This window comes from Takifugu flavidus, chromosome 13 (assembly GCF_003711565.1).
Source record: "Takifugu flavidus isolate HTHZ2018 chromosome 13, ASM371156v2, whole genome shotgun sequence".
Classification (NCBI taxonomy): Eukaryota; Metazoa; Chordata; class Actinopteri; order Tetraodontiformes; family Tetraodontidae; genus Takifugu; species Takifugu flavidus.
In genome coordinates this window covers 11,065,441-11,079,556 of record NC_079532.1, presented here as the reverse complement: position 1 = coordinate 11,079,556, position 14,116 = coordinate 11,065,441, and the positions used below count along the sequence as shown (strand labels likewise).

Sequence of the window (14,116 nt, the reverse complement as noted above, 5' to 3'; positions counted from 1 at the left end):
TGATTCTACACACACACACACACACACACACAGAAAAACACACACCAAAAAGCAACACAACTTAAAATGGAACTTCCATTACAGCAGTTTACAGTCAGTTCAACACGATGTACAGAAGCATGTTCACTATAAAGGAAAACCCACGTCTATGATCTCGTCATCACAAGGACAATTAAAAACAGAGAGAGAGAGGGGGGGGGCGAGCGAGAAGGGAAATAATCATCTGAATAATCATCTGAATTCACAGCTACCACGTGGCAGATCATCAGTACATAGCAGCATCTATACATTCCAAAGAGGATTCGCCAAACAGGTCGGGAAAATAAAAGCTCAATCTTCAAAGAGATCTGTGAACGTCTGGTTGTCATGGAAACGCCGCTCCCTCGCCGTCAGGAAGCCTGCGCGAGGCCTGGATTCATCACTTTGGCCATGAAAAAAAAACCTGAATTCAGCCTCGGAAAAGCGGAATATTACGGGAAAAGTTCCGTATTGGAAGGTCAACGTGACTCAAACCAGCCCCGAAGGTGGTCTGGGTCCGGGTCGGTGGACGGACGTCCAGGAGGCGGAGCCACCAAAGGTCAGGCTTGAGAAGCTGGGGGAGGCGCCTTGCTAAAAGGCACAACGGCAGCCTTGAGAGGAGCACTGAGCAAAATGCCTTCAAGAATGGGGGGATGGGGGGGGCAAGACTGGAGTCTGGACCGGATGCTCAGAATCCAGTCCAGACTCCAGGGTTGGTTCAGCAGGGTGTTCCTGTCCTCTACTGGCCAGCAAACAGGCCTGAGCTGAACCCCAGAGAGGAGCTACGGGCCCAGAACCAAGAGAGGCCCCAGATCCAAGAGAGAGACCCCAGAACCAAGAGAGAGACCCCAGATCCAAGAGAGAGAGACCCCAGATCCAAGAGAGAGAGACCCCAGATCCAAGAGAGAGAGACCCCAGATCCAAGAGAGAGACCCCAGATCCAAGAGAGAGGCCCCAGAACCAGAGAGAGACCCCAGACCAAGAGAGAGACCACAGATCCAAGAGAGAGAGACCCCAGAACCAAGAGAGAGAGACCCCAGATCCAAGAGAGAGACCCCAGAACCAAGAGAGAGACCCCAGAACCAAGAGAGAGGCCCCAGAACCAAGAGAGAGACCCCAGAACCAGAGAGAGACCCCAGAACCAAGACAGAAGCCCCAGAACCAAGAGAGACCCCAGAACCAAGAGAGAGCCCCAGAACCAAGAGAGAGAGGCCCCAGAACCAAGAGAGAGAGGCCCCAGAACCAAGAGAGAGACCCCAGAACCAAGAGAGAGAGGCCCCAGAACCGAGAGAGAGACCCCAGAACCGAGAGAGAGAGGCCCCAGAACCAAGAGAGAGGCTGAAGGCTGCTATGAGAGCAGCCAGAATCCATCCAAGTTCCACTTCCTGACTCGTGGGACCAAATGGCGAGCAACGTTTTCACGATCCTTCTCCAACCTGTTGGTTCTGTTGGGATCTGCAACAGAACCCTGGAGGTGATGGGAGAGATTCTATGGACCAGAAGTTAGAAAGGAATCCTCTTTGGTGCCGATGAGGGAAGAAAACCAGCTGATATCTGGGGAGGGAAGAGAAGAACCGAACCCACCCTGAAGGAATGTGTCAGAACCGAGAGGACGTGGACTCAGACGTGTCCTCTCACGTGGACACTTCAGATCCCGACCGCGGGTCCACGGCCCAGCAGTGACGCTGTAAGGTCAGAGGTCATCCCCAATACTGAGAAGCCTTTCATTTGTGCCCCCCCCCAGAAATGAAACGCATTAATAATGAAAGTCGAGCCAAAAAGCAAATAAAATAAAAGACAAAACACAACACAGCAACCCAGAGAAGATCCAGATTGTATTGCAGGTACAGTCAACAGTGACAATACTGTTATTAGTTAAGTACTAGAGAGAATAGAAATTGATTATCAAAATATCAAATCGCTCATTATGTACATTAAACGCTCATTCAGTCAAAGCCTTAAATGTGCAGCCTAAAGCTCGTCAATCCATACCAGCTTAGAAATCCTCATCCAGAACACCCTAAAAACCTCCAACACCTCCAAACCACAGACGTTAGCGTAGCGCCCCGATGAGCCCGTCGGAGACGCGCCCCCCCAAGATTAAGTGCTCAAGTCCGTTTAAAATGACAATTTACAAGCTCCTGAAGCCGGAGACTCTGGTAAGGCACTGAGGAGGAGCAGGAACGAGTTCTGCCTCCAAAACAACAACAAAAGCATTGAATCCTGGGTAATACAGACCTGGATGGCTTTAGGAACGGATCCCTCCGCTAGCACGTGCTACAAGGCAACGGAGATAAAGGGAGGTGGAGGCCGGGGGCCCCCGACAGTCACAACAAATGATTCCCAGCCTCTAATTAGAGGAGATTCTCCAGACGCCAGCGAGCAAAGACGGGAGCGCACGTGCAGATTCTCCCCGCTCGTCCGACACCCTCCCGTAAAGCTTTGGGGTTACGTCGCTGCTGCTTCCGAGAGGTCACATGATTCTCCACAGAAGCTTCTTGAGGGGCCTTTTTTTTTTTTTAAAACTAGAATAATTATAATGGGACCCCTCCGGATTACAGGCGACACGTGATTCGATTCTCTCTTCTCCCACCTGGATCAAGTCCGTCCACTTTGTGCTCTGCTGCTGGAGCTACCTGCCCAGGTGGCAGCGGCGCTCCACTTCCTGTTGCCAGGCTTCGCCAGCAGGGGGCGCTGCGGCCCCTTCCTGCTCCTCAGATGTAGGAAAACTGGGGGTGGGGGCCAAGTTTGGTGGGGCTGAGCGGGAAGCCCGTGTAGGCCGCAGGGGAGGCCATGTAGGGGTGAGGAGGGGGGAAAGGAGGCTTGAACTGATGGGGGAGGGGGCCATAGCTGGGCTGGTGGTGGGGGTGGACCGTTGGGGAGGGAAGGAGCCTGTGAGGGTGGTGGGGGTGAGCGCTGATGCCCAAGGTCACTTGGTGAACTATAGCGCCCCCTTGTGGGTGGGACAGACCATAACCGTGCTGAACCAGAGGGGGAGGGGGGGGCAAGATGGACTGGGTGGGGTGATGAGTAGCAGCGAGGGCGCCAGTGGACTGGTAGGAAAGCAGCGTGTGGGGGGCAGGCCTTGGGGGTGCGCGGGGGGGGCGGCAGAAGTGTGTGTAGGGCTGCCGTGCGGCAAGTGGGGAAAAGTGTGTGTGTGTGGACCGTGGGGGGGATGTAGGCGTGGGGCCGCAGGGGCCCGTAGTTGCGGTTCCAATCTTTGTTGGGGTGGTTGGGCAGGAAGAGCTGCACCTGGGGCACAGAACAAGCAGATCACCACAGATCCCCACAGATCCCAACAGATCCCCCCCACCCAAAAGGGTCATCGGGAACGCCTCCCAACACACACCCACCTGTCCGAATCCCAGCGAGTGCAGCTGCTGCCCGCCCACTTCTGCTGCCGGGGCAGGTGGGGGGCGGAGGCAAAGAGGGGGACGGAGGAGGGGACGCCGTGCTGTCCCGGGAGGCTGCAGCGCCCTTTGGACTGGGACCAGGAGGCCGAAGCTGTCGCACACAAACGACAACGGCGCGTTGAGGCGAGGAAACCATTTTATCATTTATTATTGTGGCTGAAACACCGACAGCACTCCACAAAGTTGACCCTCAGAATCCGATCTGGGACAAACCTCAGATCAGCCCACAAGGGCAACTTTTGCTACTGGTCTAATTTCAACGGAGACAACGCCGCCGCCGCCACGCCAAAAGAAATGCATCCACTTTTCTCCCCGTTTAGAAACCAACAGTCAATTTAACCCTCGATCCAATCGTCTCGAGCTTGGAATCATTCATTTTAAATCCTCGATGAACTCTATGATTCGTTATTCTGATGGGGAGAGCGGCTACAGCGACAGGCAGGACGCGCTCTGCCTCTCGTGGATGCACCTTTGGGCTGGCGGACTGATACAACGCGATCAGTTGCTCTGCGGCTGTCTCGCGGTCACCTGTTAGTGCGTCTACGGCCCACTAGGGGGCGGTAAGTCCCTACTGCTTCCACATGACCTGCAACGCAGACACCACCAAAGACAAAACTCACGTAAACTAACTTCCGGCTGTCAGAATGGGGCAAACTCTGCGTATTCATCCGCTCGGATCACTGACAATCACTGACATGGGAAATGAAAGGATCCCAGTACGGACCGGACCACTGACCTGCTCTCTGAGCGGGTTCCTCCGTCCCTTGAGAGTTGTTGTTCTGCAGCGTCATCGGTGGAACCACCATCGTCCTGACGCTGCGCGTGCTCTGGCGTCGGGCCGCGGGGGAAGGCGGCGGCGGCGCCATGGCGGGCAAAGGCGGAAGGTTGTTGTTGTCCAGGTAACGATAAGTGCTGTTGCCGCGGGCGTCGGACGTGGGGGAGCCTTCCACGGTGTTGCGACCGCTCTCTTGTTCCTCGTCCTCGGACATGCTGAACACAACAGGGGCGGACAACGACGAGCGTTAGGGTGGGCGGGGCTGAGACGGCGGTGGCTGAGCCACAAACCCGTCACCTGTTGGCTCGCTTGCACGGCGACGCGGACGGGCTGGACTGGACCGACTTGGAGGCGAGCGAACTGGTGCTGAGGCTGCTTTCAGGGCTGCTCAGGGAACAGACCCTCACCATGGACACGGCGGTGCTCCTGCACGCCTCGCACGCACACTCCTTCTTACACCTAGAGACACGGGACGGCGTTAGCTCACGGCGTTTGGATGGATCGACGCAAGGATGGACGCCACTCACGCGTGATGGTGCGGCTCTTCGTCGTCCCGCTCGTCCTCGCCGTCCGTCAGCTCGCTGTGAATGCTGATCACGCTGGGGGCGGGGCTCGGCGTGTCCGCCATCAAAACGCTCACGTCTCGTTGCTGACCGGACACGTCCACGCGGCCTTTTCCCACCGCCACCAGCTCTTTGAAACAGGTCAGCTCCTCCTCTCCGTTATCGTCCTCCTCATCGACGCTCAGAGCTTCCGATCCACCGGGCTCCAGCAGAGCGGCCTCCCTGTGAGGCTCCTCCCTTTGGACCCGTGCACGCGCCAACATACTGGCCGCCTTCAGGGTCCGGCACGGCTGGACGTTGCTCTGGCTGGACAGGTTCCTTCCAAGAGTTCAGAATAGGGTGAGTGTTGGGCGGGACGTGACGATCCCAGACAGGAAGTGCCGGTCTCACCTGTTCTGACTGTGTCTGTTCCGCTTGTTGGCGGGCTGCGGCCACACGACATGTGCCACCCCGACGTTGACGGGCTGATGGGTGGAGAGCGCCGCCATCCGATTCGTCAGGACAGGCTGCTGCATGAGCGAGTTGTAACGGCCGCCGTGGGAATGCACTTTCCTGTCGGGAGAGACGGGAGGAAGAGGTGACGACGATGTGAGAACAGAGCAGAGCGGAGCAGCAAACGGGAGCCACCCCGAACCGCCCTGAAGACGCCGACTCACCCCCAGTCACCGAGTCTCTGCTGGCCGTTGGGGGTGTCGTTGGCGAGCGGCGGCGGTGGAGGGTGAGAGGGGGGAGGGGCCATGGAAGTCATCTGCTGCCATGCTGCCTGGACCAGGAGCTGCTGACTCTGACTGGGCCAGGCCTGCTATGGGGACAGCAGGAGTGTGAGGCAGCTATTCAATGGCAAAGCTCTCTCGTATAGAGGCTCTTACCTGAGCGATTACGCCAGCTCTCAGTGGTAAGGACTGCATGGGAGGGGCCTGAGTAACCATGGGAACAGAATAGCCAGCTGGTTGGTTAAGATTACCTAAAGAAAAAACAGGAAACGATGTCAAAATGCACATTGCAGTCTGAAGGCCTCCAGCCCAAGATGTCCCACCAGATCGCTCGTCTACAGCACATTAACACACACACACACACACACACACACACACACCACACACACACACACCTTTGGGAGCAACATGTTGCTAACGCACCTTGCATTGTGGGAGGACACAGGAGGAGGGCAGATGGGAATGAGTCACTGCACCCGAACTGGCCATTCCCTGGTGCTAGAGCTATTCCAGGATGCAACACGGAGGAAGCGGACTGCGTCTTGTTTGGAAAATAATCCACGTGAAAGGAAAAGAGAGCAAACACTTAGCAGTCTAGGACGCTGGCCAGACCACCGTCCCGTGGTAAAGGTCCCAGGGCATCACCGGGGTGACCCGTGAACCCGGACAACTCCATGGACTCTCACCTGATTGTGGATGGGAATGTTGCTGTAGGCCAGAGGGAGGCCCGAGGAGGCAGCGGGGGCGAGCGGAGGTCTGGAAAAATGGATGGTGTTCTGGTTCAGAGCGTCAAACACGGCGTTGGAGGACCAACTGTGACACACGTCCATGATCTGAAAGCAGGCCTGCACCCTAAAGGGGACGAGAGCCATGTCAGGACTTGGCGTTTTTATTTAGTTACGCGTTTGTGCCCCGACACAGACCACAGGAAGAGCTTGATCTTACAGGTGACTGTGTGGGTAGTCCAGCAGGTGGGTCATTGTGAGAAAGGGGTGGTTGAGGACGCTGGACGGGTCCGTCCTGTCCTCAGCGCTGATCAGCAGCATGCTCTTCAGCAGAGACACAAACTCTCTCCTGTCAGCCTTCTCCGCTTGCATATCGCTGGAGTCGAGGCTCAGGACCAGGTTCACCTGATGAAACCAGAGCAGAAGGTCAGGCCGGGGCTGCGTGTCAACCGGATCGTGACCCGGGACGGCTGGACCCACGTGTGCGATGTCGTCCAGGCAGCTGAAGACGTATTTTCTGGCCTCTTTGGATTTGAGCCCGGTCTCTTTCTCATGCTCTTCTGTGGTCTGAGAAAGGAACGCCAACATTTACCGGATGGACATTTGTTCCAGGTTTTTTCCAGGTTTAAAGGCTTTTCAAGGCTGTCGCAGCTAAATGTAAAAATATACCAGCATATAAATATATTCTAGACCATATCTATCATGAGGGGCACTGCAGTACAAACAGTTCTCTACAATAGTTATAGCTAGCAGCGCTAATAAATCATTTAATGCCGGACAGCCAACAGTGGTGCACGTCAACAATACTAGAAACAATACTTTTAGTCTCCAGGAGGCGTTAGGAGAGTCGGACTCTTTAGAGAAGAAGCGGGAGGTCTTGGTCCCCTTGTTGAGCAGGTGCTCAGCAGGAAGGCCCTGAGTCCGAGAGATGTAGCGGATCTTTAGAGAGAGAGAGAGAGAGAGACGTTTCCCAACTTAATACAGGACGGAAGAGCAGCTAATGAGGAACATACACGGGTCACGAGAGGCGCTGCGCCGCTGGTGTTATTGTGCGTGCGCGCGTGCGTGCGTGCGTGCGCGGCTCGGCCTGGACTCGCTGACTGGCCAGAGGGTCCTGGAATGAGAACTTGCTGATAGTGCACTGAACACTCAGAGTGTGCGTGCACATGTCTACCGTCAGGCTTACGCTTATAAATACATTTTGCTGTGTAGAGTGGAACCGCGGTGTGCCTTGGCATAGCGCGGCGCGGCTGCATTGTGCACGCATCAATGTGTCCTGGCACGGCCTAGCAGGGCAGCGGTGGACAGCCTCCCTCTCTACATCTGTCCCGCGCTGGAGACGCCCACAAACAACGCTCCAACAAGGCTAAGAAGGACTCAACGGGAATGTTGGGACGCGACTAAAAAGGGAAAACAATCAGTTATAATTTGGTTTGCCCGGGAAAATAAACTGAGTGGAAGCGTTTGGTGACGGGCTACGCTGAAAACGTCGCTGGCGTGTTCAAGACGGGACGGTCGGGATGGGTCTGAGGGTGTGACCGGGGGTTTTTCCCATGCTCTCCTCGCTCCCCCGGGGGAGGGAGCACGTCCCAGTTGTGCAGTTTCAACCACACAACCGTCTGGGAAGATAATCACAAACCAATTTCCTGGTTCACTCTACTGGGATTAGTTTAAAGTTGATTTCGTGCTGGATTCGCAGCACTTAGGTCAGAAAACATAAATCTGGGAGCGACTATAAATAAAGCTGCAAGCATATCGCAAATGCTGTGTGTTTGGACTTCAGGGAGAGGAGATACCGAGAAATGACAAGCGCCAGATAAAACGTGGACATTTAATTTCCTGCTGTTTATTTTGCCCTCGCCAACAGACACATATCACATTTAGGAATTCTCCATCACCTTGTCAGAGTGCATTTATATCTGAGAAAATATCGTGGAGGAATATTACCTGGTCGTACTCCAGAGCTCCGGGGTAGAGGGGCCAGCCCAAGAAGAGCTCGGCTATCACGCAGCCCAACGACCACATGTCGATGGCCTCACAAAAGGGCAGGCCTAAAATAATCTCTGGCGCCCTGCAGAGAGGAAGAAAAGGTCACATCAGGAACTCTCCAACTGCCAGTCAGGAGGCTAGCACGCTAGCTTCAACAGAAACATGTGACGTTAGCCAGAAACGTAGGAAGATCTACTCAAAAATACCCCAGCAGTCAGATAAGCAGCAAGATATTTAACAGATGAGAGATAAAAGGATGGTGAGCACATTTGATCATAAGCTGGGGGTGGACAGGCACACAGAACTCTGCACAGCCTGTTTAAGAAGACAGGAGAATTCAATCAAAGGTGCCTGGAATTAAGGAGACGTTGGGTCTCAACCCGCTGGTGGACGATCAACCTTACAGCGGCTGTGCGAGGAAACGCCAAAAAGAAATAACGGACACGTGTGTGTGGACGCAGCAGCTGAGCAACAGCACTCCAAATAGCAGCCGCTGCTGTGACGACCACAGAGGAAATGACAGTTGCCAGGCAACGCCCTGACGCAAGACCGCGATGTAACAAGTGCAGGTTGATAAAAAAAGGGTCGTTGTTCCGCGAACGAGCGGGAACGAGGGCGAACGTGTGTTCCTGGGCAGACGCGTTAGCTTTGGCCTCTTAGATGCTACAGTCGGCCCGGGTCGGTTCTGCTTTGGAAGGGAGGACACACGACCTGCAATTACAAAACAAGACTGAAATAACACTTCGGTCTGTTCAACCTGCAGGAAATGGACCAACTGTGTGACGAAAAAGGCCCGTTCTTGTTCTTGCCTGGGGCAACGATGCTCTGCCTGTTCCTGACACTTCACTATACTGACAGTAATGTTGCTCGTCACAGTTCCTCGACCTCTTCGTCCTTACTGGGGTCACTGGGAGGGTGCTGGAGCCTGTAGGAATGACGACTTTCCTGCATTAAGCGCGGTATTTTTCGGTTTTAAACAGTGTCATTCTTTTTCTGGGACAGGTTGCTAGCCCGCCGCAGGGCTAACACACACAGACCCACACCCAGGACCTTCTTGTTGGGACGGCAACAGGAACGCTTTTATATTAAAGATGCTTAACAAAACCAGGCAAAGTCTGGAAACACGTGAGCCACCTTTGCTTCCACCTGATCCGCTCGGCTGAATTATTTACGTCGCCAGGGCTTCGTTTTTATTGTAGGAGGTAGATTTACGTCACCGGCACCCAAAGGACATAACAGTCACCTCAGCGGGGCCCGCGGTGTCCATGGAAACAGCACGTTGGAACATAACACGAGTCTCAGACCTCGTTCAAGATGCAAAGATCTCCACGGGGTAACGATTTCAAGCTCCACAAAAAACACGACGAGGCAGAAAAGAACGATAAAGAGGTCACAGAGCACCAGCGTTCCTCCTCTCTCTCGTGATATTAGCTAAATGCTAACACCGGCTAACGGTTTTCCTCCGGAAGTTTTTCTTCCTGTCCACAATGTGGAAGCGCAAAAGTGTAGAAAAGAGCGGGAAAGGAAACGAGGATTCAGGAATTCGGAAAACGGGAGAATTCATACAGAGTCACATCTGCCAACCGAATGGAGGAAAGGCCGAGGTTAAACAGCCCGGGTCAGGAGACAAACCACCATCTCCAGAGGAGGCATGCATGTGCCCCCCCCCCCCCCCCAAAAAGCCCTAAATCCATGGGAATTCTTGAAGACTGAATTCTTAGACGATGAGGATCCTGACATGAGTCGATTTTGCCCCTATTGTGAATCACCCAATGGCCCCGTGGGGGGAAGACGCCCAGAAACGTCCCGACAACCTCCCAACTTCCTGGATCCTGTCTAGCGTGTGCAGACCACAGGGTTTTCCCGCCCCCCCCCCCGTGTCCTCGGTGACCCCCGTAGAAAAACCCAAGACCATTTCATGATCTCAGCATGGATGCAACACACACAAACACACACAAACACACACTTTAACCGGGTCAAGAGGCGACCAAATCTTACGCAACCGTCAGATCCCTCCTACTTTAGCAAAACCACGGTTGTGATACGAGCGATCGTTTGGAGTCCGAGGGCCGTCAAAACACTTTATCATCATCTTTACAGCTTTCGTGGGATGTCAAAGGTTCTAATCTTGGCCGTGCACCACGTGCACGTTGTCTACGAGGCCTGTCAAACATTTCCCAAAGCTGCTTCTCGCAGAAACGCCTCAGTCAGTTCCTCCGCGGGTTACGCAAGAGCAACAAAGACGAGGGCGTGACGCGCTCGCAGATGATGCGTGCACGCCTGCACGCACGCCGGAATGCGTGTGTGCACGCAGGAATGCGTGACCACGGGCTGGAATGAGGGGTGGGGCAAAGAGAAGCAGCAGAGAGGAAAGAAAGGGGGGGGGAAAGGACTAATTAGAGAGCAGGAAGGGGTGAGAAACTTTAAATTTAGCGTTATCAACACGCCGCACCAAACACACACACACACCACACACACACACACACACACACAGGCATCTCAACGTGCACGGACGGCTGAGCGCTCACCGGTAGTATCTGGACTGCAGATAGGTGGAGCGCACGGCCTTGGAGACGTGGCTGGCTGAGCCAAAGTCGATGACCTTGACCCTGTAGGGCTGCCGGTTGGGGTCCACCAGCATGATGTTCTCCGGCTTCAGGTCGGCGTGGATCAAACCCAGAGATTTCAGCTTCTTCAACGCCGTCGCCACCTTCGGGTCGAGAGAGACGGGGTGAGGAGGCGGCGGCGGCGGCGCGTTCGGCGAGGGCGTGCGGGCGGGCGTACCTGCTGCAGGATGGGCCGGATGATCTTCAGGGGCAGCGGGCTGAATTTGTTCTGCTTGAGGAAGTCGTAAAGGTTCTGCTCCAGCATTTCAAAGACCAGGCAGGTGTGACTGCGGTGCTGGAAGCACTCCAGAGCGCGCACCACGTTGTGCTCGTCGGCGTTCTCGGCGCTCAAGCGCGCGAGGATCTCCACCTGAGAGGGGGGGGGACAGAAAAAACACACGCAGGATGCAAGGAACGGTTACGGAACGTTGGATTTCTGACGCCCGCGGAGCCCCGCCCACCTCGATCTGCCCTTGGCGTGCGTAGGACGGGTGGTTCTTCAGTATTTTGATGGCCACCACTTCATTGGTTCCTCTCTTCCAACACTTGACGACCTGCCCGAAGGTGCCCCGGCCCAGGAACTCCAGGACCTCGTAGCTGCTCTTCAGCGAGCACAGAACCTCGTGCTGGACCAGCTGGTAATCGCCATCTGCCGATCCCGTTCCGGCGACCGGAGCTCCGGCGCCCCCGTCCGGATTACCATGAGGCCCCTTCTCACCTGCTTCCACAACAGCTCCCTGGCCAGTGAGCATCTCGGCCCTGTTGTGGCGAGCTGACACCACCCCACTGTCCCCCGAACTGCCCCCTTTGGACTGCAACATGGTACCCGGGGTGGAGAAGCGCGACGAAACCGTTGCCTCCTCCAGTATCTGCATGGCCTTCTCCCGTGGACGTCCCCCCCCTCGGCATGCGGTCCGCTCACATCTCCGTCCGCCACCTCTGTCGGCGAAGAATCCTCCCCTTTCTGCTTCTCTTCTGTTTCTGCCACCTTCCGCCCCGTCCACGCCTCCTCCCGGTGGACCTCTGTGGCGCCCCGCTTCCTGGGCGTCAGGAGCGGAGACGATCGCAGCCGCTGCGGCCTCCTCGCCGTCTCCAGGCCGCGCCCCCCCCCGCCCTCCCGCGTCAGCACCGGGTAAGGACGGTATCACGTTATTGGGGAAGGCTATACCGTAGTTAACCCCGATCACATAGGTCTTGTGCGGAGGTCTGTGCTGAAAGGCTCTGCTGGTGTTATTACTGCTGTGGGCTTTGTCTCTCTGTCTGCCGCCGCCGCCGCCGCTTCCTAAGGCACTTGTTTGAGAGGAGTGCAGGTGTGATGGGTAGACCAAGACTTGTGAGCCCATGCCTAAATTATTAAAGACACACAACACGTCATAAATACACGAATGTGCACGGTAGCCGAGCTGGTGACCTAAGATTAAACATAAATAAACTGAGACATAACCATAGAAACCGCCACCCTCAGTAGCTAACCGCTCCCCTCAGTAGCTAACCGCTCCTCTCAGTAGCTAACCGCTCCTCTCAGTAGCTAACCGCTCCTCTTAACTCGGTAGCTACGACCCGAACGCGTTAACCTACACCAGTCGCTGGACGGCCCTTGTTGAAAGGGGAACCGGCCCCGCTGTAACGTGAGCTAGGGGAAGCCCACGCCGTCTCTGGCCTCGGCGTTCCCGGAGGGGGTAAGTGATCCTCCGCGGACTTCCATCAGCCAAGTCGGAGCGGCTGCTGCTCCGGGTTCAGGAAAGGTAGTTTAAAACAACACGTGCACGCGCTTTGCACGAGGCCCATTGTTCGACTACCCGCCGACGGATCATCGCCAACAAAAATCGACTTGTTGGAACAAGTCACGTGTCTCACATGTAATTCATGCATCACCCCGGACAGGTGTGACACCTGTGCACGTCTAAAGCCAACGCACATTTACCCGCTGTGATGAACGCTCCTCCCTCTGTGCAAGTTATAACCCCGCAGCAACAGGTAGGGACCGAACGGTCCGCCGAGTCTGCCAGGCACGGGCGCGCCCACGTGCACAGTGGGGTGCGTGTGTGTGTGTGTGCTCAACTTGGCACGGTGGTGAAACGCACGGGCCGTTTTACTGACGCGTCTTGCTGATGTGACACGTGACTTTATCTCAACTGTAAAAGAAAATCAGACAGTAAAATTTACGGCAGGGGACAGTCGGCAGGTGCGCGCGCGCGTGTGTAAATATTGTGGTTCAATGTTATGGCCGGGGGGGGGGGGGGCTGTGCGTGTGCGCGTCCTCATGGGAAGGGCAGAACACCTGTTGAAACTTATTTGTCGGTGACAGGCAGCTCGGTAAAGAGGCTTATATCACCCCCGTCGGTTGACCCGTTCACACTGACCGATGTTGCCGGGAATTTAAGCACGCACGGCAACGCCAGCGTTCACGGGGAGTAAACACACCGAATTAAACACTCAGAAAGAAGAAAATAAAAACAACAACAACTTTGCTGATACAAAAACAAACTCCCGCAAACAGGTTTTCGCCGTCGCGTCTATTGGCAACACTAAACAAACTCAAGTTGGTAGCAAGCAAGCTAGCACTTCCGAAGCCCGGACACGCTACGACCGACAAGCGGACAGCAACGGGGCTTGGCCGCAAGTTGTTCCGAATAAAAAGACACTTACCTTCAGTGGGATAAGGAAATCCGATCCCCCAAAGCGTCGGTCAACAGGCCACCGACGAGGAGCCGCGCAACAGCCAAATCCAGCAGCGATGTTGTCGCTGCCATCTTGTTTAACGACGAGGAACCACCGAGCGACTTTTCGCACATTTGGAGCTTTAATAGCGTCAAAAATAAAGTGGTTATGAGAGCCACCGGTGCTCCATGGTGCCCGCGGTCGTCCCGGGTTTCTCCAGACGTGGCGCGCGCTCCTACTCGCTTGGTGCTTCCCTCTTTGTAAACTTTTTCATGTTAATACGCCCCGCGAGGAGTAGCCGCGGCGAGCTAACGCTGCTAGTGCTAGCTGGTAGCTAGAGCCGCTGGCTCGGTAGCTTGTTGCTTCTCCGCATGTGTGGAATGTTGGGGAGGGGAGGGGGGAGTCAAGGGGAGGGAGAGAGAGTCAAGGGGAGGGAGAGTCAAGGGGGAGAGAGAGAGTCAAGGGGAGGGAGAGAGTCAAGGGGGAGAGAGAGAGTCAAGGGGAGGGAGAGAGTCAAGGGGGAGAGAGAGTCAAGGGGAGGGAGAGAGAGTCAAGGGGAGGGAGAGTCAAGGGGGGAGAGAGAGTCAAGGGGGAGAGAGAGAGTCAAGGGGAGGGAGAGAGTCAAGGGGGAGAGAGAGAGTCAAGGGGAGGGA

At 55.4% G+C, this 14,116-nt stretch overlaps 1 pseudogene; it reads right to left on the bottom strand.

Annotated features, from left to right (window-relative positions):
- Positions 1-1,835: 1,835 nt before the first annotated feature.
- LOC130536387 (homeodomain-interacting protein kinase 3-like) lies at positions 1,836-13,850 on the bottom strand (annotated as a pseudogene).
- Between the last annotated feature and the right edge of the window lie 266 nt (positions 13,851-14,116).